General features: G+C 43.2%; 2 protein-coding genes across 3 annotated transcripts in view; one reads left to right on the plus strand and one right to left on the minus strand.

Moving 5' to 3' along the window:
• DTHD1 (death domain containing 1) overlaps nt 1-22460 on the minus strand; it is a 187747-nt gene that overhangs the window by 150176 nt on the left and 15111 nt on the right. The window lies entirely within an intron of this gene.
• The window catches only part of ARAP2 (ArfGAP with RhoGAP domain, ankyrin repeat and PH domain 2), a 604561-nt gene continuing 598799 nt past the window's right edge, over nt 16699-22460 (plus strand). The window contains exon 1 of one of the 2 annotated variants that reach the window (XR_012237041.1): nt 16699-16926. The gene's annotated coding sequence lies outside the window, so the exon portion shown is untranslated. The remainder of the gene's footprint in view (nt 16927-22460) is intronic. The other variant, XM_073608952.1, reaches the window with a different exon arrangement.

Raw genomic sequence — 22460 nt, forward strand, 5'->3', positions numbered from 1 at the left:
AAGTTATTTCTCACACACAGCATATGCATACCACAAATTACACCCCAAAATACATTCTGCTACCCCTCCTGAGTATGGCGATACCACATGTGTGAGACTTTTACACAGCCTGGCCACAAAGAGAGGCCCAACATGCAGGGAGCATCATCAGGGACATAAATTGCACATTTAATTTCTTTACTATCTCTTACACTTTTGGAGAACCAGGACAATGGAAACGCCCAAAAATTACCCCATTTTGTAAAGTAAACACCCCAACGTATATATTCTGTGAGGCATAATGAGTCTTTTAAACATGTCTTTTTTTCCACAAGTTTTTGGAAAATGTGTAAAGAAAATGAAAACGCGTTTTTTGTCATTTATAAGATTTTTATAATACATAGCATGTACATAGCAAAAATTACACCCCAAAATACATTCTGCTACTCCTCCTGAGTATGGCGATACCACATGTGAGAGACTTTTACACAGCCTGGCCACATACAGAGGCCCAATATGCAGGGAGCACCATCAGGTGTTCTAGGAGCATAAATTACACATCTACAGCAATTTGACTACCTATTACACTTTTGTGAGACACTGATGGGTACTATAATGGCATGGCTGTGGCACGGATGAGTACTGATGTGGCATGAATGTGGCACGGATGAGTACTGATGTGGCATGGATGAGCACTGATGGGACACTGATGGGCTGGAGCATGGATCAAGCATGGATGATCATGGCTGGGTATGGCTGGGCGTGGATGATCATGACTGGAGCATTAAAGATCATGGCTGGGCATGGCTGGAGCATGGATGATCATGTCTGGAGCATGCATGATCATGGCTGGGTATGGCTGGAGCATGACTGATCATGGCTGGAGCATGGATGATCATGGCTAGAGCATAGATGGGCACAGATCAGTGCTGTGGGCACTTCAGATCCAGCCCATAGCGCTGCTGCACCCGGCTCCTTCCTCTCCTCGCACACTGTACCTATTGGTGGGAGGAGCTGAACTGGACACACTCTGGTCTGTTTACAACTGATCGCTCCGTCATTGGTCGGGGTGATCACATGGTAAAGGGGCGCTGTCATTGGCTCTTTATACCGTTCCGTGACGCGTCTTGTCCAGAGAACCCAGCGGTCACGGACATTCTCGGGTGCGTGGTTCTGGAAGGGACGTCATAGTACGCCCTCCCAGAGTTATCTGACAGCGCTGTAGCCGTCATTCGGATATGGCCCGGTCGGCAACTGGTTAGGACATGCTACATTAGGCCATCTAGGACACTCCTCCTGATTAGCTGCGACAGAGCAGTGGTGCCATTTACGCCCGTGACTGTCAATCAAAGTCAGTCAGCCAGCCAATCAGGGGAGAGAGGGGGCAGGGCCAGGTCGGGGCTCCGTGTCTGAATGGATACATGGAGCTCTGACTCGACTTGGGTGACCCCTGTAGCAAGCTGCTGGCTGAGGGGTACTCAAAGGAGGGAGGGACTAGGAGCAGCAAAGAGGGACCCGAGAAGAGGAGAATCTGGGCTGCTCTGAACAAAACCAACTGCACAGAGCAGGTAAGTATAACATGTTTGTTATTAAAAAAACAAAAAAAAATAGAGCCTTTACAATCACTTTTCCCATTGTTGTGCTAACAACTCTCCCATTGTTTCATACCTATTTTGGGGATTTTAGGGAATGTACTGTATACCGATTAGTCATATCATTATGACCACTAACAGGTAAAGTAAATAACATTATATATTTTTCTATGATGCCACCTGAAAGTGGGTGGGATATATTAGGCAGCAAGTGAACATATTGTCCCTGAAGTTGTGTGTTGAAAGCAGAAAAAAACAAGGAAGCATAAGAATTCGAGCGACTTTGACAAGGGCCAAATAGTCATGACTAGACGACCAGTTCAGAACTGCCAAACTACAGCTCTTGTATGTGTATCCAGGGCTAGCTATAAGGCTACTTTCACACTGAGGTAGGCAGGTGCCAGCGGTACAGCGGCGCTAAATATAGCGCCGCTTTACCGTCGGTTTAACCCCCACTAGCGGCCAAAAAAGGGTTAAAACTGCCCGCAAAGTGCCGCTGCAGCCCCATGGCGGGTTTGCAGCGCTGCCCCATTGTTTTCAATGGGAAGGGGCGCTTTAGAAGCGGTAAACACACCGCTCCTAATGCGCTCCAAAGATGCGGCTTGCAGGACTTTTATGACCACCCTGCAAGCGCACCGCTCCAGTGTGAAAGCCCTTGGGGCTTTCACACTGGAGTGCATTGAGCAGCTCTTTCGGGGTGCTTTGCAGGCGCTATTTTTAGCACTTTAGCACCTGCAAAGCGCCTCAGTGTGAAAGGAACCTTATGCCTAAAATCCAGAGACATTTCCTGTGTTATTAATGTGGGGTTGGCTCCCTCTAGTGCTGGACTCTGTGTCAATTTCCTTTTTCCTGTGATGGGATTCAGAGCAAAGCATAATGGGATGTGTAGTTCAGAATGCTGAAGTGACTGTAGTTCAGTGCCAGCAGGATTGTTCTGAACTACAATTAACAGAATGCTGAGTGGACAGAACAGATTGCTGGGAAAGGATATAAAAGGAGCTGGCGCGGGCTAGATCAGTTTCTTGGGATGCAATTGACTCTGCCAGCAGGAGGTCTGTGTGACAGTGAGTTTCTGATGATTTTGCGGCCTACACAGCCATGAGCCGGACAGCTATACCCAGAGGGACCTCTGCGGGGAGCATTGCTTCTTCCCTGCAGTGGACCGGAGGGTGTTCCAGGTCATCCAGAGACACCTACAATTCAGATCCAAGTGGGCTGCAGCGTAGTGCGGCGGGTGCCATTTCCCAGAGCCAGGATACAGAGAGAGAGTTCCTGTTAGAGTCTTCTCATCTGCATCGTTTGCCAATGGCATCTGAGTTCCAGAGTGGTGAGCAGGCATAGCCCTTGTTGTTGTTAAAGACACTGCTTTCAGACATCATTCACACAGTTCAGCTGGTGGTACTTGTAGTTCCACGGAAGTTAGATGTTATGTTATAACTAACACTGAAAGCAGACATCTATGCCCAGTTCACATCATTGATTCAAGTAGCTATACTGGATAACACCATTAGAATTATATCAAAGGAAATTACAGTACAACAAGGATAACTTAAAGTTCTGCTAAATTTGCTACACCCTGTTATCAAGGATTACTTTAGTTTAGGGTGACCAGACATCTACGGTTTCCGGGGACAGTTCCCGGATTGAGGACACTGTCCTCGGACCAAGTCTGTCCCCGGTTTTGTCCCTGGATTGGATTTGAACAGGGGCAGGTTCAATTTTAAAGACAATCAGTGCAGAATTAAAAAAAAGATTCTGAAACACATCCCTGCTCCGCCGCTCCTACTAGCTTAGGGGGTGTATTCTTTTCCATTATCTGTGCCCCTTTCTTATGATCATGTGCTGGTCGGAGTGGAGGGATTATTTCTTCAGTTTCGGGGTGCATGTCCATTCAGTTCCACTCGCATGTTCTTCTGCCTTGGCTCAAGTCCCGGCCAGCTGCCTTCCTGCTTATCTTCTTGCCTTGCCTGGTGGAGTGATCTTCCTCCGCTCCCCACCCAGTAGTAGCCAGGGCCCTGAGAGTAAGATTTTACAGGCTGTGAGGCGGGCAGCGGCGACGATGGGCAGGGAGTCGCTGATTCCCGCCATTACTAGTAAAAAAAAAAAAAAAAAATGCCCCCGGATTTCATTTTAAAAATCTGGTCACCTTACTTTAGTTACAACACAAAGAGCCTAACTGAAGACATCTGGATTTCAAGGAGTACGCTTTTACCCTTTTATTATCCTTTCGCCTCATCTGCTTTAATTGCATTGGACTTCATCTAAAGGGAGCCAGCCAATTTGAATACAATAGTCTGTATATTGTTTCTTTATATTGTGTTGAGGAGGCAGAAGGGAGAAACCTGACACAGAAGATATAGTGCCAGTTGTCTACCTTCCTGTTAATCTGTTCACATAGGTTTCTGTGATTAGGTTAATATTCGTGTTCATTTACAGTTAAAGGAGCTTTGCACCATTATAGTGCTGTTTTGATAAGTATAGATAAAATATCTGTGTGTATGAGTGTTTCTTACTGTAGCACCCTCTACCAGAAGGTAGGCGCTAGTAAGGGTTATTTTACTAAGTTGTTCAGCACAGGCAAATTTAGGCAGGCCTATGCTGCAAGCTAGGCCTGTCTGTTTTGATCTGGGGGCTGGGTATGCATACCTCCCAACTTTTTGAGATGGGAATGAGGGACACCTATCAGCAAAAGTATGCAGGCATACAGCACACCCCTTGCCACGCCCCCTTAAAGGAGAATTGTAAAAAAAAAACAAGATTGGTTAAGCCCACGAGTGCTTTTTTTTACCACTACTATTCCTTCATATTGGCTTTTGGAATTTACAAATGCAGCAATTTGTAAATAAGATGAAAGGTTTAGCACTGGGAAACACTTTTTGATAGATAAAAAGTGCATTTTATATACATCTATATAGATCTGACCAAAATAAGGGACAAATGAGGAGGAAAGAGAGGCAGAGGGACATTGCTCCAAATCAGGGACAGTCCCTCCAAATCAGGGACAGTTGGGAGGTATGGGAGTGGTTAGAGTAGGCACCTCCCCTGCTTCCAGGGAGAATGTTCTGGAAGAGGAGGTTGGGCCTAGAGCTGGAGTGGCAGGCAGCCCATGTGGGAGCCTTGACCAATCCCTAACTGGCATTGGCAGGGGGTGGGCCTCCTATATATGCTGAGGTGACATGCTGCTGGGGAGGAGTAGTCGACTGGGTGACGTGAGGAATGGAGTGCTAGACAGCCACAGGAGCACACCCCCATCTGGGGGGGTGTAGCGATCGCAGGAGAAGGCCCAGGGAGAACTGTGAGGGAACACTGCCTCTACACGGTCATTGGCAATGTCTCTGTCACCACACGGTCCGTGGCAGGGAACTCCTGGAGCAGAGGGGCAGGAGAAGCTGTCGGAACGCATGGTCCGGACAAGTTCCTCATCAAAGACTCAGGGCTGGAAGGTCGGTGAGTGTTACCACAGTGGATGGCTGGAGGTGCCAGGGAATCTGGAAGGTAACTCTGCTTCTACATGGTCACTAGCAGAGTCTTTATCATGCACACGGTGGATGGTGAAGAGTCCTGGATCAGAGAAGAGACTGTGGGGAGTTGTGTCAAATCAGTGTGGCCGGCTGGCACATGGTTTGCAAGTTGGACTGGCTGGGAGCAGTAGTCAATTTCCTAGAAAATAGACTTTAACCTACTAGGCCTCCGGGGAGAGGTTCTGCAGGCCTGAGGCCTAGTAGCAGCGGGTCACCGAAGCCAGTAGAGGGGCTTATTCAGAGTGAGTTCTTTATACCCATTAGAAGAGGATGTGTTATATCTCAAATGTAATTACAAGTTGAGCAGGAAGAAACCAGTTGTGCAAGAGGAAGCAAGTTTGGGCAGGAGATCTAAGACCATTACTTTTACACGGTCAAAAGTGATGTTTTTATCCCTCACATGGTGACAGATGGAGAACTCTTAGGAACAGTAGTTTGCATGGAGATGCAGAGGAAGCAATAGTCTGCATGGAGATGCAGAGGGAGTAACAGTCTGCAGGGAAATGCAGGAGAAGATTTCTACTTAGTCAAGTATGCACATTCAATCTTCAGGCTCTAACTATGATCAAAGTATACTGAAATCTGTAAATATGATGGAAATGTTTAATTCTATGGGCATCCCATATTCCAATCCCTATCCAAATTGTACCCCCCAATAAAACAACAAAAACAAAGCTTGCAAAAGACTGTTCATTTTCTCTGGAAAGGATGCATGAAGTCTGGCAGTGGGGTGATTTGGCGGATTGTTTGTCACTAGTGTTAACACCATGGCTACATTACTATTTGACAAAGTTGACATATACCTATTTTGTGTTCTCGTTAATACAGTAAACATACTTGAACTGTTTCTTCAATACTGTATGAGTCTCTGTTTACTAATACAGTTGGTAAGCTGACTGAACCCAGGGTGTCAGAGGTAATGGGGGATTTGCAGAGTCGAGGTAATCAGTGGGGTACAGAGTCTATTAGCAGCCCTCACGGGGGTACCGCTACATATGATGTTTCCAGTCTGCAGTGGTTAGGACCTACCAAAAGGGCTCCAAGGAAGGAAAACTGGTGAACCAGCGAAAGGTCATGGCTCATTCATTGATGCATGTGGAGAGCGAAGGCTGACACATGTGTTCCAATCCAATAGAAGAGCTACTGTAGCTCATATTACTGAAAACGTTAATGCTGGTTCTGACAGAATAGTGTCAGAACACACAGTGCATTGCAGTTTTTTGTGTATGGACCTGTGTAGCTACATACCGGTCAGGGTGCCTGTGCTGCCCTGTGTCTACAGCCAAAGATGCCTACATTGGGCATGTGAGCATCAGATTTGGATCATGGAGCAATAGGAGAAGTTGGCCTGGTCAGATGAATCACGTTTACTTTTACATCTTATGGATAGCTGGGTGCTTGTGCATTGCTTAAATGGGGAAGAAACTGCACCTGGATGCACTATGGGAAGAAGGCAAGCTGGTGGAGGCAGTCTGATGCTTTGGGGAATGTTCTGCTAGGAAACCTTGGGTCCTGTTATTCATGTGGATATTACTTTTGAGTCCAACCCTGGACAGGTCAAGGTTGTTTTGGCAGCAAAAGCAGGACCTACTCAATATTAGGTGGGTGGTCATATTATGCCTGATCGATGTGTGGTGGTTTTGTATATATTCCATTTATGTTAAATATATTTAAAAATATATTTTTAGCCAGGTAAATATGAAATATTGCAAAAAAAAAAAATCAGTTCTAAAATATCAGTTTTAAAACTCTAAAAACAATGAAGCTGGCTTAATTAATTTCTTCTAAAAGTAGAATAACTTTATAAATTTATATAATTGTACAACAGTGGAACCTTGGATTATGAGCATAATCCGTTCCAGGAGAATGCTTGTAATCCAAAGCACTCGCATATCAAAGCGAGTTTCCCCATAGAAGTCGATGGAAACGAAGATAATTTGTTCCGCATTGACTTCTAATGCATGCAATACCGCATGTGGCCAGAGGTGGGGGGGCGCCGGAGAGCCTCAGAAATACTCAGGGACAGCTCGGCTGAACTCGGAAACCCTCAGAAAGGTATTTCCGAGTATTTCCGTATGGCTCCGAGTGGCTCCGAACCGTTCCGAGTGTCACCGGCGCCCCCGCACCTCTTGCCAAATGCGGTACTGCACACCACATTAGCTTGAATTCTGCTCGTTTTGCAAGACAACACTGGCAAACTGTGTCAGGATTTTAAAAAAAAGTTGCTCATCTTTCAAAATGTTCATTGACCAAGGTTCCACTGTAATTCATATTACTTGTGGAGAAAGGAAGCTGTCAATCACCGTGTGGTATTTGCAAATTATCTGTACAGTGCATTCAAGACAGCATATCAGACTAAGAATGACATGTATTACAACATAGAAATGTAAATACCTTTTGAAATGGAATGTACTTTTACCCACAGGTGTTCATAAGAACAGCTGCAGTTAATTCCAAGACATGCAGAGACTAGTTATAAGGATTCAACAATGACTAACAAACCGAAAGAGCGCTGTATCGATGTGGAACATGCAATTGGTGAATTAAAAGTTGATGAAATACTAAACAAACAGATAAAAGGTCTGTGTCATGTTTGGGGATGGAGATAATTATAAACAGATGGTTTTGAGAGTTTTGCAGAAGGAGATTCATATCATCATCTCCCTGAAGATTCAATATGGAATTAGAGAAAAAAATAAAATTACTTGAGTTGACTTGAGATTTATTATTTAAATTAGATAGAATAGAAAAATGCTACCTTTTCAAAGCATTTCAATTCTGTGTAAAGGTGCCCGGGCGCCACCCCCTCTCTCCAGGCCACCCCCTAAATGCATTGGATAGATTCATGCATAGCATGAATCTATCCACGGCCGCGGCGGCCACCCTTCTATTCATGCGTCCAGCCCCTTTCAGGGCACTGGCGCATGAATTACAGTGGCCAGGGTTTATTTTTTTAAGCACCTGATTAGAGCCAGATTAGAACCAGAGGCTCTAATAGGCTTCAAAATAGGGTGGGCTTGGGTTGCAGAGAACGCGACCGGAGCCCACCCAGGTGTGTTACAACAGCAAATGAATTTTTGCTGTTGAAACACTGATCCTCAATCCAGCCAATCGGGTCTGAGACCCATTTTCGAAAAGAGCGATTGGCGAAAAGATTGGCGAAAAGAGAAGACTCCCGAGGAGGAGGGAGGAAATGGAAGCTGCCATCACTGTGATGACCCATGGAGAGCAGGAGAACAGAAGGCTGCCGCCGCCAAGCAGGGGAAGTTGCCGGTGATGGGGTAAGTGCAACCAGACCGGGGGTGGGGGGCTAGCATACTGTTTGCCCCCAAAAAAATCTCCACTGGTTGCCACCGGTCAGGAAGGCTAGAGTCTATTAAATAAAAAAAATCTGATGTGCCACAGACTGAACCAAGTTCAAGAAAGAGTGCAGTACAGACTACATTCATTCGCTGTTGTAACAACTGGGTGGGCTCATGGTGCAATGCTCTGCGCTATGAGCCCACCCTATTTTTAAGCCTATTACAGCCTATGGCTCAGGTGCTTCAAAAAAACACCCCGTCAATGTAATTCAGGCGCCCGGCGTCCTGAAAGGGGATGGACGCATGAATAGGGGGTGGTCGCGGCGGCCGTGGCTAGATTCATGCTATGCATGAATCTATCTATTATACATATAGGGGGTGGCGTGGATAGAGGGGGCGGCACCTGGGCAACAGTATTTTTGGTGTGACATTTTTAGGAGCTTGCTCTTCAATATTAGTGATGCGCAAATCTGCTTGGGTTTGATTTGCCAAGGAATCTGCAAATCTTGTACCAGATCCAGTAAACCCAAACTCAGAGACAAATGCCATTGAAGTTTATGGAGACAGGGGGTAGGGTAAACCTCATTAAATTGTCCTTTTGTTATGTTTATTAGGCAAACTACTATCAAAATGCATAGAAAGCTGGGTACTGGTATGTACGACTCCAGAAAACACCTGCAAGCAGCCAGTATGCGCTTTAATGCATCTAATCGAGCCTTCCTTGATCTGAACTTCAGATTCCTTTGAGTAATCAAAGAAGAGACCAATCACAGCAATCTCCGATGTACACAGCTTTGTGTTTACATCTGAAAGCCCTCCCATTCCTCTCATCAGAGGAAGAAGAGAAAGCCCAAATTAATCAACGAGTGAGTCGATTTTTAATTTCAATAATTTTTATTGGTTTTATAGTCACAAAAACAGAGTACATTCCAATAAGAAAGAGGGAACGACTCGTACATATGATTAAAAAAAACATATAAAAATGGCCAACATGGCCTAGCAACAAGTAAGATGGTATGTGACATGTCATAGGATACCTTAAAAATTGTACAATTGTATTAGTAAAGGAGTGTTTGATCAGCAAACCAAGTATGTTCTTTCGTGTTTCTAGATCACAATGATAAGTTTGTTGGTGAGTCAAGCCACCCCTAATGGGATCATGCTGTGGGTGAGGGACCCCCCTCCCCCTCGGTGAGTCGATTTCTAGTTCCACAGGGCAGCAGCAATAAGGATTTTTTTTTTTCAAAATTTTTATTGGGTTTTTAAAAATCAAGAGTACAGTCATACAGAAAAGAATATAAAGTGGAGTTCGCACACTCCTTACCCTGTTTGTTCAACTTTGTGTTTGTATTCCAACTGTAAAAATTTGTAATTAAGCATAAAACATTACATGTGTTTAAAACTTGTCTTATCTTCTACTGTATAGTTATGTCACCCGTTTACAGAAAAATCTTACTATCACTTATAGATCAGATTCTATAGTATACAGGGTCCCACCCTTAATATATAGTATTCCCTTATTTTCTGGTGTCATGTTTTTTATAGTATTGTTCCCATACTGACCATCGTTGTACGAATCCCTTCATGGTACCTTCTTTAAGTGCAATGGCTTTTTCATACATGTAATGCCCTGTACACACGGGCGGACATTGATCGGACATTCCGTCAACAAAATCCATGGATTTTTTCCGACAGATGTTGGCTCAAACTTGTCTTGCATACACACGGTCACACAAAGTTGTCGGAAAATCCGATCGTTCTAAACGTGGTGACGTAAAACACGTACGTTGGGACTATAAAAGGTGCAGTAGCCAATAGCTTTCGTCTCTTAATTTATTCTGAGCATGCGTGCCACTTTGTGCGTCGGATTTTGTTGTCGGAAAATTTTATAGCGAGCTCTCAAACTTTGTGTGTCAGAAATTCCTATAGAAAATGTGTGATGGAGCCTACACACGGTCGGAATTTCCGCCAACAAAGTCCTATCACACATTTTCCATTGGAAAATCCTATCGTGTGTACAGGGCATAAGAGTCTTCAATTAGATTCAATACTTCCCTTATTGATGGGGAAATCTTAGATTTCCATTTACGAGCAATTACCAGGCGTGCTGCGTATAGGATATGCATCACTAAAGTGTGACTTGGAGGAGGATAAATATCTAGATCTATACTCCAGAGGGCTTGTTCCGCTTTAAGTTTGTTTAGAATTCCTGTTACTGTTGCTATCAGTCTTGCTATTGCTTCCCAGAAGCTACGTAGAGAAGCACAAAGCCAGAGCATGTGAGCCAAGTTGCACACCTGCCCACACTCTCTCCAGCATAGATTGGAGGTATTCTCCATGTATTTTGCTATTGTGTATGGAGTTTTTTACCATCTCAATTGTATCTTCTGAGCAGCTTCCCTGATATTGGAGCATTTAGTGTGGGTATAGTTGCAGTTTATCGCTCGGGTCCAATGATTTTGGGAAATTGTTATGTTTAGATCTTTTTCCCATTTAAGAAGAGGATTTGAAGTTTCAAAGTGCATTTTTTCATGAAGTATGTTATAAATTTCTGTTATTCCCTTTTTGTGCTTGGATGAAGGTTGCCACAGATTCCAAAAAGGTTCCGGTACAGAAATATAATGGCTTTTTGTGGAGGCTAAGATGCTAGATATTCTGGCATAGGCCAAAAAATTCTGTAGCGGGTACTGAATACTGAGATTTAATCTCTTTTATTCGTTCTTGTTCTACCAAGTCAGATATAACTTGGATGCCATATTTCCCCCATTGAATGATTTTCAGGTCCTGAGTGATGAATGAGAGTGTTGTAAATGAGATGGGCACTTTTTTGTGTTTAATATGCGTGTTTCTATTGCACACGAAATAATCCTACGCTTTTAGCGTGGCTGCTATTGTCAGATGTTGTTTGTACTGTGATGGGTTGGTTATGGCAGTGGAGAGGATTAGGTCTTTTTAATGTAACTTGTTTAACTTGGGCCTGCTTTGCTTCTTGCCAATGTTTCTTTTCAGGGGAGGTAAATCAGGATGTAAATTGCTGCTATGTGGTAGTCTCTGATATTTGGTACGCCCATGCCTCCTACTTACTTATATTTGGTAAGGAGATTATGTGCGCTTCTTGCTTTTTTCACATCCCATACAAATTTAGAGAGAGATCATTGCATGTTATTGTAGAATGCAGTTGGAAGTTGGATGGGGAGTGCTCTAAAGAAATAGAGGAGTTTGGGGACCAAGAACATTTTATAAGCCGCTAGTCTACACGACCAAGAGAGGTAACATTTCTTAATTCTGTTCATTTCTTGCTCAAAATTCGATACTAAAGGCTCAAAGTTATGTTTGTATAATTGTGAAAGCAGATTGATTAATGTGACCCCAAAGTACTGAATCGATCCCTCCGCCCATTTGTATTAAAGTGATTTTTGTATTTGATTTTTCAACTCTGGGTTCACTGCTATGCTTAGTATACTGGATTTGGAAGCATTTACTTTATAATAAGATATTGCATTGAATGATTCCAACACTTCATGGACCGCTTTGAGGGAAAGAGCCGGGTTGGACAGGGACAGTATGACATCATCAGCAAATAAGGTTATAGTATGTATTTCTTTTCCTAGACGTATGCCCTGGATTTGAGGATGATTTCTAATTTTTTCGGCCAACGGCTCCATCATGAGGGCGAAGATCAGGGGCGATAATGGACACCACTGTCTTGTCCCGTTTGTGATGGAGAACTGCTCGGAGAACAAGCCCTCTGTGAATACATGTGCTGAGGGTCCAGAGTAAAGTGCAGTTATAGCCGAGTATATTTGTCCTGTGAATCCAAATTTCACAAGAACTTCCTGATAGCCCCAGTGTATCCTATCGAAGGCTTTCTCGGCATCCAGCGACAGGAGAACCGAAGGCTGCCCATGAATTTAATGTACTTCTGCCGAGTACATTAAATTCAATATTCTCCTTGTGGCGTCTGTGGCTTGTCTACCTGCCACGAACCCCACTTGATCAGGTTTCACCAGAGAAGGGAGTAGGTGCGCTATCCTGTTTGCTAACAATTTGGCATATACCTTTATATCAACATTTAAGAGTGATATTGGTCTGAAGTTCTGTGCTTTGTCCGACTCCTTCCCTGGTTTGGGCAGAGTTATTACAGTAGCTTGTAGCATTTCCGAAGGAAATGAGGCCAATGAGGCAGCTGCTTGGAACACTCTTTGTAACATTGGTGTTAGAATATCAGTGTATTTTATGTAATACTCCATGAAATAGCCATTGGGACCTGGGGATTTGTTGGTTGGTAGATTAGATATGGTTTTTTGTATTTCTGAAATAGAGAATGGGGGATTTAGCATGTTCTGATCTACTTTTTTTATGCTTGGTAGCGATAGTTCAAGTAAGAATAGTTGTTAGTAGCCCTGCATACAATCTGGAAGGTGTTCGGCTTTCCTTGTTGTATACATCAATTTTTCTTTTACTCTGAAGTAGTGGATCCTAGCTATGGTGTCTCTAGGAAGTTTAGCGGGAATGTGTTGCGGTTTAGGAAGTCTGTGTATGCGGACTATGACCAGCTCCTCCAAAGGTAGGTCAGGCAGAATTTCTTTCATTATGTTGGTTAAGATTGCCAATAATTCAGACTGTTTGACTGTTTCAGGTATGCCTCTTATTTTAATGTTGTTCCTTCTGGAACGGTCTTCGAGGTTAGCAACCTTTGTTTTAAGCCACGGAATGTCATCCTCATGTTCATTGTGTGCGTCAACCATGTTATTGGAAGTGTCAGTGAACTCCCCCATTTTGCTTTCTATATGGGTCACTCTATCACTTACCTCTGCCACTTCTGATTTGCACTGTTTCATGAGTTGCAGCATATCTGTATGGATGGCACTTCTAAGGGACACTAACACATCTTTTAATGTGGAGTCCATCACAGGTTGGTTGTTTGTGGGAAATGCTTCAGTGGCGTCCTGGAACTCCAGGGTGTCATCTAGTGTGCTGCCTTTGTCCCTTTCTGCATTGTCTGCACATTCCTACTGTGTCATCCTCAGCTTTGTTTTAACTGGGCTGCTAGTGCTGGAAGAGGATTGAGATTCAGTCTGCCTTTGTTTGGACCGGGTGGCGCGATGATTATCTGTGTCCCAGTGTGAGGTAGTATCCTGGGTCAGTGAGTGAGGATTTTGCTGTGTGCCGCCGGCGCCATCTTGGCGCTTCGGGCGGCCTGTGTGACTGAAAAAGTCTGTCATCTTACCAGGCATTTTAACCTCTCTCCTCCTCCTCGACATGTTCTGTGGCTGTTCTGGGCTGACTGGCTGTTGAAACCACCATGTTTTGGTGCCCTGTGTCGCTGTGGTTTGGTCCGGAATGTCCGTGTGGCAGAGAGCTAAGGTCTCATGCGGGCCATACTCCGTGCGCGCCGGTTCAGCCCCCCTGGATTATTTTTTTTTAATCCTTTCCCTACCTCTCCTTTTCTACACATCTGATCTACAGTAAATGCTGTCTCTGAATGTGACCTGTATATTAACTCTTCACCTCCCTTAATCTACATGTCTGCAAATTAACTCCTTTATCTTCATTCTCCTGCTCTATGTGACCGGTACAGTAACCTCTTCCACCAACTCCCCAGTGGAGTGCACCATTACTAAACTACCTCAATACCAACATTTTATACAAAGTAATGCTGCTATGTTGGTATTCAGTCAGAAAAAAGAAGAGGAATGCAATAAGAACTGCCACATGTGGTGTTGCCAGAGATGAAAAAGAACATGGCTGCTGCAAAAAGGTCCACAGGGGTGCAGGGCCTAAAGAGATACTATTACCCAAGAAGAAGAGGAAAAAGCATCTGAGGCAACGATAGGTGGGTAAGCCGCTAGTGCACCCACAATGGAGACCAGAAACAGTGCTGCTGTATACCACAGCCCCTAGGGGTAAGCAGAGACCCTTACTAGGACTTGGGAAAACAAACGGTCCGGTCTGGAGCAGGGCACCATATACCGTGCAGCAAGAGTGGCAGCCATACTTCATATGAAATGCCCCTGAAGAAAGCACTCTACGTAGGTCCAGAAGCGCGTTGGGCTTAACATTGAAGGATTTGCTTTTTTTATATCTGTTATGTGATTTGTCCATATACCATATGCAATTTACTATTGGTGTTGTTTGCACCACATATTTTTAAATTAGTAAATTTATATTTTTTCTATTAATTTGTTTATTAGGTGCATATAAAGTCCCTAGTATTTCCTTGGGGGGTACTTCATAGCTAACACTAGAGAAAAAAAAGTATAGTGGCACGTAGTTTACTACAAGAATTAAGACCCCTTTGACACTGGAGGTGTTTTTCAGGCGCTAAAGGGCTAAAAATAGCACCTGAAAAATGCTTCCCCTGCAGCCCCAGTGTGAAAGCCCAGTGCTTTCACGCTAGAAAAAGTCCTGCAAGCAGCATCTTTGGAACGGTTTAGGAGCGATGTATACACCGCTCCTCCACCACCCCTGGCCTTTGAAAACAAGCACTGCTGCCGAAGCGCATGCAAAGCTTGTACTTGCTGGAGGTGTCATGGGGTGGCGGGGACAATTCTTCATATCTTCTAGTCATACATAAAAAATCTTGTCCTCCTTGTATAAGGTTACTTCTATAATCCACAAATTACCTGAATTTGTTCTCTATGGTAATTCCCTGGTTCTACTTTTCCAACTAAAACTTTTATCCAAGAAAGCATACAAAAAAAGTATGCATTTAATCAATGCTGAAAGTTATTTATTTTCTTTTTGTAGGGTTGCCCCCTAAAATCCATATCAGACCTGAAGTGCCCACGCCATTTTTTTGGCATGTGCAGGTCCTTGATTAACATCTAGGATAAGGGTCTGAGCCAAGGATAGTTGAAAAAACAGTGTGGGTGCTCCACCCATAATTCATACCCTTCATGTCTTGTAGGAATGTTAAGGGGACACTGTGAAAAAAAAAATCAGTGTGAGCCCCCTTGTAAAGCACATTCTCCCTATGTTGATGAGGACAAGGGCCTCTTTCTCACAACCCTGGCCTGGTGGTTGTGGGGGTCTATGAGTTGGTGGCTTTTTAGAGTTTGGAAGCCCACTTTAAAAAAAAAAGTCCCACAGTGTACATCCTCCATCGATCACGTCATCTACATGTAGTTACATGTCAAATCATTCAGATTCAATGCCTGTCCAAAAAAAAAATCACCCACTATGGCATCCCGTCCTGTCGCTTCACTCCCACTGAATTAAAGGTCCAGCAGATAATAGCTCATGTATTCAAATTCATATTTGGCCAATGATGTAATGGGCATCCTGACTTAGGCAGGCCATAGATTATGCAATTTCCTTTCCTGCGACCTGAGTCAGCCAGTCTTGACGTGGAAATCCCTCCCATGCAGCTATTGTGTTCACCCGGTGGGGGAGCATGGGGAGCTGTCCCTGCCAGGAGAACGTAGCAATTACTGCTAGCGGCTACAGCCACTGGCAATAATCGCATGCTAGAAATTCGACATGCTGGTTGTACCCAAGTCGATTGATGGATTGACTTGGGTATAATCAGCCTGCCCAAAGATGGATCAAATCTCCCGTCCCATCTATGGCTGGCTTTAGACTAGATTCACACTATTGTGTTGAGGTAATGTACATGTTACTGCAAATCACAGCCCAAATAATCCAGAGGCAAAAGATTGATAAGATAGGTTTGAAAATATTTTCTAGTCACTACTTTATCTTCTGATATAAGACAGTGGGGGTTATTTACTAAAGGCAAATCCACTTTGAAGTACAAGTGCACTTGGAAGTGCAGTTGCTGTAGATCTGAGGGGGACATGCAAGGAAAATAAAAAACAGCATTTTCTCTTGCACATGACTGGATGATAAAATCAGCAGAGCTTCCCCTCATTTCAGATCTACCCCTCCGATTTACAGCGACTGCACTTCCAAGTGCACTAGCAGTGCACTTGTAGTGCAAAGTAGATTTGTCTTTCGTAAATAACCCCCAGTGTCAAAAGTATCTTGCTATTTTCCCCACTCCAAGGCATTTAGGGAGTTGCATCACTTGTGCGACTGCCCATTTGTATGTATGGTTAAGTTAAAGTGTTTTACCTTTCAGCAACCAATAAAATGTCATCAACTTCAAGGTGGCAGACTAATTTGAGATCATTTCTAATCAAATTCCATAACTTACTATACTTTACAAGTTATTATTTGGTATAGTAAATAATTTGCATTGTCTAGTTTAAATGATGTTGTGTTGAAATCTACTGCAGCTCATACTGAAATAAACATTCCTTTCCATTGACTCAGTCTTACAGTTTACAGAACTGGGTGTGACTTATTGACTTGCTCAGGTAATAACACAAAAAAGGAAAGAGCTGAACCCTCCTTTCTTAACGTTTTTTTTATGTATGGGCAAAGTCTGAAGCGGAACCAGGAAAAGCTGAATTAATAGACGGTATGGCTAGCATATTTACACAGCATGTATGTTGTACAGGAGAACAGAATGGTGATAAGGAGCTTACACAGATCCAGTAACAATGACATTTTCAGATCTTCAATAAGGTAAGAGAAATGTGTTATGGGGGTAGAAGATATGTGAGATGCTGGAATCTCAGTCCTGGCTCAGCTTTGCCGCTTGAAATGCAACTCAAGTTGTCTGTACCGCTCTATAGCCCCAGGCAATGTTTATATGGGCTCTCTATTAGCCTTGCAGTTATTCTTTATGTGACTTCCTTAGAAACTTTTTGTTTTCCATTGCAGCTCACCATTAACTTTATTGTAGTATAAATGGTAAACACCACTTACAAGGCTGTCTCTCACTGTGAGATGAGCACAGCAAGATCAGCCTGTGTTCTTGACTTTTTCAAGTGCATCCCTAATAAAAGATGTTATCACTGATACCATGTGTTGTATACTGACAAAGTTACAAGTGATAAACTTATGTGTTTTTAAATAAATAGTATATGGTGTAACTGGGAACCAAAACAATAATTACAACACGACACTGATGATATCACAAAATACAGCTAATTTAAATACTTCTAAAGCTATTTTTTGTCCCTATTAGAAGATTTCACCTCTATTCCTGTTCTAGTGACAGTGGCAAAATTTGGGATTTCCTAAGCATATGGCTCAACAGGGCAAATTGTGACAATTGTGCTGCTAAATTAGTTTGCAATTAATCTATAAATGATTGTTCACAGATGCAACAAATAGCTCTGCATGTTATGGTATAAGAAGCGCTGAAACTAGGGGGGAGGGGGAATGTGCCCTGGATATGTCGCAATGAGAAGGGTGACACTGCTGACAGCGGTATCTCTACTCCTGCGGCTGGCAGGGACCTGTACACCTGGAGGGATCCTGGGGATGCCAGTGACAGCTCAGCCAGGTAAACAAAGAGCGGCACCAGGACCCCCCATCTCCCCTGACTGAGCACCAGTGTTCCCTTTTGTCCTCCACTGAGCACCAGTTCATTCACTGTCCAATGCAGCTGAGGCTGCAGAGAAAAGGACTGGGGAATCTATGTCCTCAAAAGTGAGACATTGGGGGTCTGTTTAGACCTCTGATATCTCACCAAAGCCCCCCAACAGGGCTTCTAAAAAATTGTAAAAAAAATAATGAAAAATAAAAAGGGGGCATGGCCTAGCACCGTACCAAGATGGACGTGTAGTTCTGGAGCTCCCGTCCATGAGGCCCGGCATCTACAGCTATCGGCAAGCACACAGATCCCCTGCCGCGGAAAAATGGAGAGATCCTCCAGGAGTATGTCAGCAACAAGGTCCCGCTCCCCTCCAGAGCAGGACACACAGCTCCGGAGGGGAGCGGGACCTGTCCAATATTACCCTGCAGCGCAGAAGGGAAGTGAGGCCCCTACTAGATACCCTGCGGGAGAGATCCATCCAATATCGCTGGAAGTTCCCCTTCTGCCTGTCAGTATCGCACCAGGGGCGTACAGCGAACCTTAGGGTCCCTGAGGACTTGGATCATTTTTGCTCTACCCTGGATATACCTCTTGTAGACCTACCGGACTGGTACAGTGATTTCAGGCTACCATCGCTTAATAGAGCTGCATCCATGGACGGAGTGGACGAAACAGGCAATTTCAGCATTGGTCGTCGCCATTGCCATGCCTGTCATCATCTCCCACTCCACTCCCCACAGAGGGCCGCAGAAATCCCAAGAAATGGTAGTCCCATGGCATCACCTGCGCACCGTAGGGCACAGATCAATTGATAAGGTAAATTCCATCCACCTGGCTATTTGCATGACACAGGAACTTTACCCTTATGTTTCACCCCCACTTACCTGACTGTGATGGTCACTGCAGCACCCACACTGTGCTATACCTATCTGCAATAGAACCTCTTTTCTTAAACAAAAGCACCTGAGTTCAGCGTAGACAAACCTCGAATACTCCAGATGAGGCTGTCATGAAACCGGGTCACACAACCTATTTCCCCTTCCTCTTAAAAGGAATGAAAAGAACTCTCTTCTAAGCTCCACCTATCGACAAACCACAATCGTATCAAGCAAGGACGTGCAGATACCTGGACACTAGGATATATGTTGCTTACATACCAAACCATCCTGATGTGAAATCTGAGAACTCGGCTCACACACTACATATCTACATATGGAGTCATTCTACTCGTGTTATACTGAAGGACCAAAGAATGCAGCTCTATACAACACAGCTCACCGGCACACCCTCTTAGTAACCAGCAGAACAAAGTAACAGAGGCCTAAAATTTACTTTACCCTGCCATATCAGAGTCGAAAGTTCAGCGAACTTTTGTGTGACCGTGTGTATGCAAGCCAACCTTGAGCGGAATTCTGTTGGAAAAACCATCCAAGATTTTTCCAATGGAAATTCCACTCGTGTGTACGTGGCATTACTCTCTGTGAGAAAATAGTGATCTCTTTGAAGCCCCTGCTGAGTAGAGCCAATCAGATTAGAGCATGAGCTTTGCTGATTGCAGAGCTATAGGTCTGACTCGGTAAGGGGTATGTCTGACCTCTTCAGAGAGACCACTGCTTTCACACAGAGAGCAAGGGTTTATTTCTCCTGGCAGGGGACAGGATTTCTACGCAGGCTGTGGCTGCTTTAAAAAGAAAACAAACTGTAAGACACTGAACTCCTTTTATTTTGATATGCCTGTAATATATTTAGTTGATTTAAACTGAAGGTTCAATTGGGCATTACATTTAAAGATTTCTGAATTAGCCAGAAAGAGGAAATTCTGTGTCTGACACAGTTTCATTCGGACCCCCTGCTTAATTGCTTTTGAGATAAGATATCAGCCATATAGGTAGCTGCGTTGTTCTTATTAGGTTGGCAAACTCCTAGGAATTGATTTACTAAAAGCAAATAGACTGTGCACCTTGCAAGTGCAGTTGCACTCGTTTTCCTTATTAAATGTAATTATTCTGACTCCGATTGTTGTGAAGCGACTATCCTTGTGAGACCTCTATGCCTGGCCTGTATAAGATATAATCACTGAGGACTGTCCTTATCAGATAGCTTGAACTCACCAAATACCATTCCATCCACAAGATGCTTTTATTCTGAACATCAGGTTACAGTAGATGACAGGATACAAACAGATGAATAGGTTGTAGTATTTATGCGGTCAAAAGAGGATATTGTCTGTAGCTTACAATGCAGAATACATGTGCCCTGCTACATGTGGCTTGCAGCTGCATCCATGACATAGGAAGTACAATCACAGGAAGAAGGGTGGAGCATTACATACAAAGGAAGTGTGTCATAACATAAGGGAAAAATAACATAATAAAACAAGTGCATTACCACAAAAGGTCACTAGATGGCAGCATGTGAACTAAATATAAAACGTCCATAGAAAATGGTTAAAGGGGTTGTAAAGGTAATTTTATTTATTTTTAAAAATAACATGTCATATTTACCTTCACTGTGCAGCTCGTTCTGCACAGAGTGGCCCCGAACCTGCTCTTCTGGGGTCCCTCGGCAGCTGTTTCAGCTCCTCCCCGCAAGAACTATCCACCTTAATGCGAGCTCCCTCGCATGGTGGTTAGTTCTTGCGGGCGCGCTCCCGTGATACAGCCGCTCACTGTATCACTCGGCCCCGCCCCCCGTCGCGCCGTGTCATCGGATGTGATTGACAGCAGCGCGAGCCAATGGCTGCGCTGCTTTCAATCCATCCACTGCAGCCAATCAGCAACCAGGCTGAGCTGCAATAGAGATGACGGGAACGAGCAGCGGAGATTCGAGGTGTCAGGTAAGTAAAACGGGGGGGCTGGGGGCGGCGGTATTGTCAAAAGTTTTTTCACCTTAATGCATATAATGCATTAAGGTGAAAAAATGTTTACCTTTACAACCCCTTTAAGGAAAAATCTATATAAATTCTATGCCCTGTTGGGGCAGCACAGTAATGTAGTAAAGCTTTGCTTTGTAGAGAATACCCAATAAGGTGCAAGGAAAATTAAGAAAAAAAATTTTTTTAATGCATATGATTGGATGATGGCAATCAGCAGAGCTTTACCACATTCATTAAGCTTTGAACAAAACAAGTGCAACTGCACTTGCAAAATGCACAGTCTATTTGCCTTTAGTAAATTAACCCCAATGAGTTATCTGATAATGTACATAACTGTACATTAATCTTTTTTGCTAAAGGACGTTTGTAAGTGATGAGGGTCATGATACTTCAATGCTGGACAGGATATCAGCTGTGCAGATAAAGATACTGCCCGCCACAAATTCAACAATTGCTATATATTGTATATTGGTAGTGCCTAAAACTACAAATGTAATTTATAATTAGTTATTAAAATTGTTAAAGTTATTAAAACTTTCAATATCATATTATAAATAGTTGTACATTATCTTATGACTTGTTTGTAAAAGGGCTAAGAAAAAAATAATTGAATTACTGTATATTACCTGTCTAAAATAATAGCCAGGTACAACATTATTGCTCCGGCAGAGCATGAGACAGCAATCACAGCAAATAGTCTAATTTCACTTGTAGGGCAAACTGACTTTAGAGTAATCTTTTTATACTTCTGTCCAACTGATAGCACTGGCACCAATTCATGTTTCCAAGCAATTTACAAGTGTAGGTTACCACAGGCAATGCAGAGTTAACAATTTTTATATTATTTAAAGTGTACTTAAAAAGTTTTTTTTTTTTTTTGTTATTTTAGCCAGTTCAATACCAGACACATTTACCCCCTTCCTGCCTTGGCCAATTTTCAGCTTTCAGCACTGTCACACTTTGAATGCCAATTACTCAGTCATGCAACATGGTACCCAAATGAAATTAGTATCATTTTTTTGAGACAGATAGAGGTTTCTGTTGGTGGTATTTAACCACTTCAGCCCCAGAAAGATTTACCCCCTTAATGACCAGGCCATTTTTTGTGATACCGCACTGCGTCACTTTAACGGACAAATGTATGGTTGTGCTATGCTGTACCCAAACAAAAGTGATGTCCTTTTTTTTCCCACAAATAGAGCTTTCTTTTGGTGGTATCTAATTACCTCTGCAGTTTTTATTTTTTGTGCTATAAACAAAAAAGAGCGACAATTTTGAAAAAAAAAATATATTTTTTACTTTTTGCTATAATAAATACCCTCAAAAAATATAAAAAAACAAATTTAGGCCAATATGTATTCTTCTACATATTTTTCATAAAAAAGATCCTAATTAACATATATTGATTGGTTTGCACAAAAGGTATCGCGTCTACAAAATAGGGGATAGATTTATGGCATTTTTATTTTTTTTTTATTTTATTTTTTTACTAGTGGCACTAATCTGACATTTTTAATGTGACTGTGACATTGCGGTGGACAGATCGGACACTTTTTTGGGACCAGTGACATTTATACAGCGATCAGTGCTATAAAAATGCACTGCATACTGTATAAATGACACTGGCAGGGAAGGGGTTAACATCAGGGGCGATCAAAGGGTTAAATGTTCCCTAGGGAGATGCTTTCTAACTGTGAGGGGAGTGGACTGACAGGGAGTAGAGAGAGATCGCTTCTTCTAATCACTAGAAACAGACAATCTCGCTCTACTCCCCTGACAGAACGGGGATCTGTTTGTTTA

This window comes from Aquarana catesbeiana, linkage group LG01 (genome assembly GCF_042186555.1).
Source record: "Aquarana catesbeiana isolate 2022-GZ linkage group LG01, ASM4218655v1, whole genome shotgun sequence".
Classification (NCBI taxonomy): Eukaryota; Metazoa; Chordata; class Amphibia; order Anura; family Ranidae; genus Aquarana; species Aquarana catesbeiana.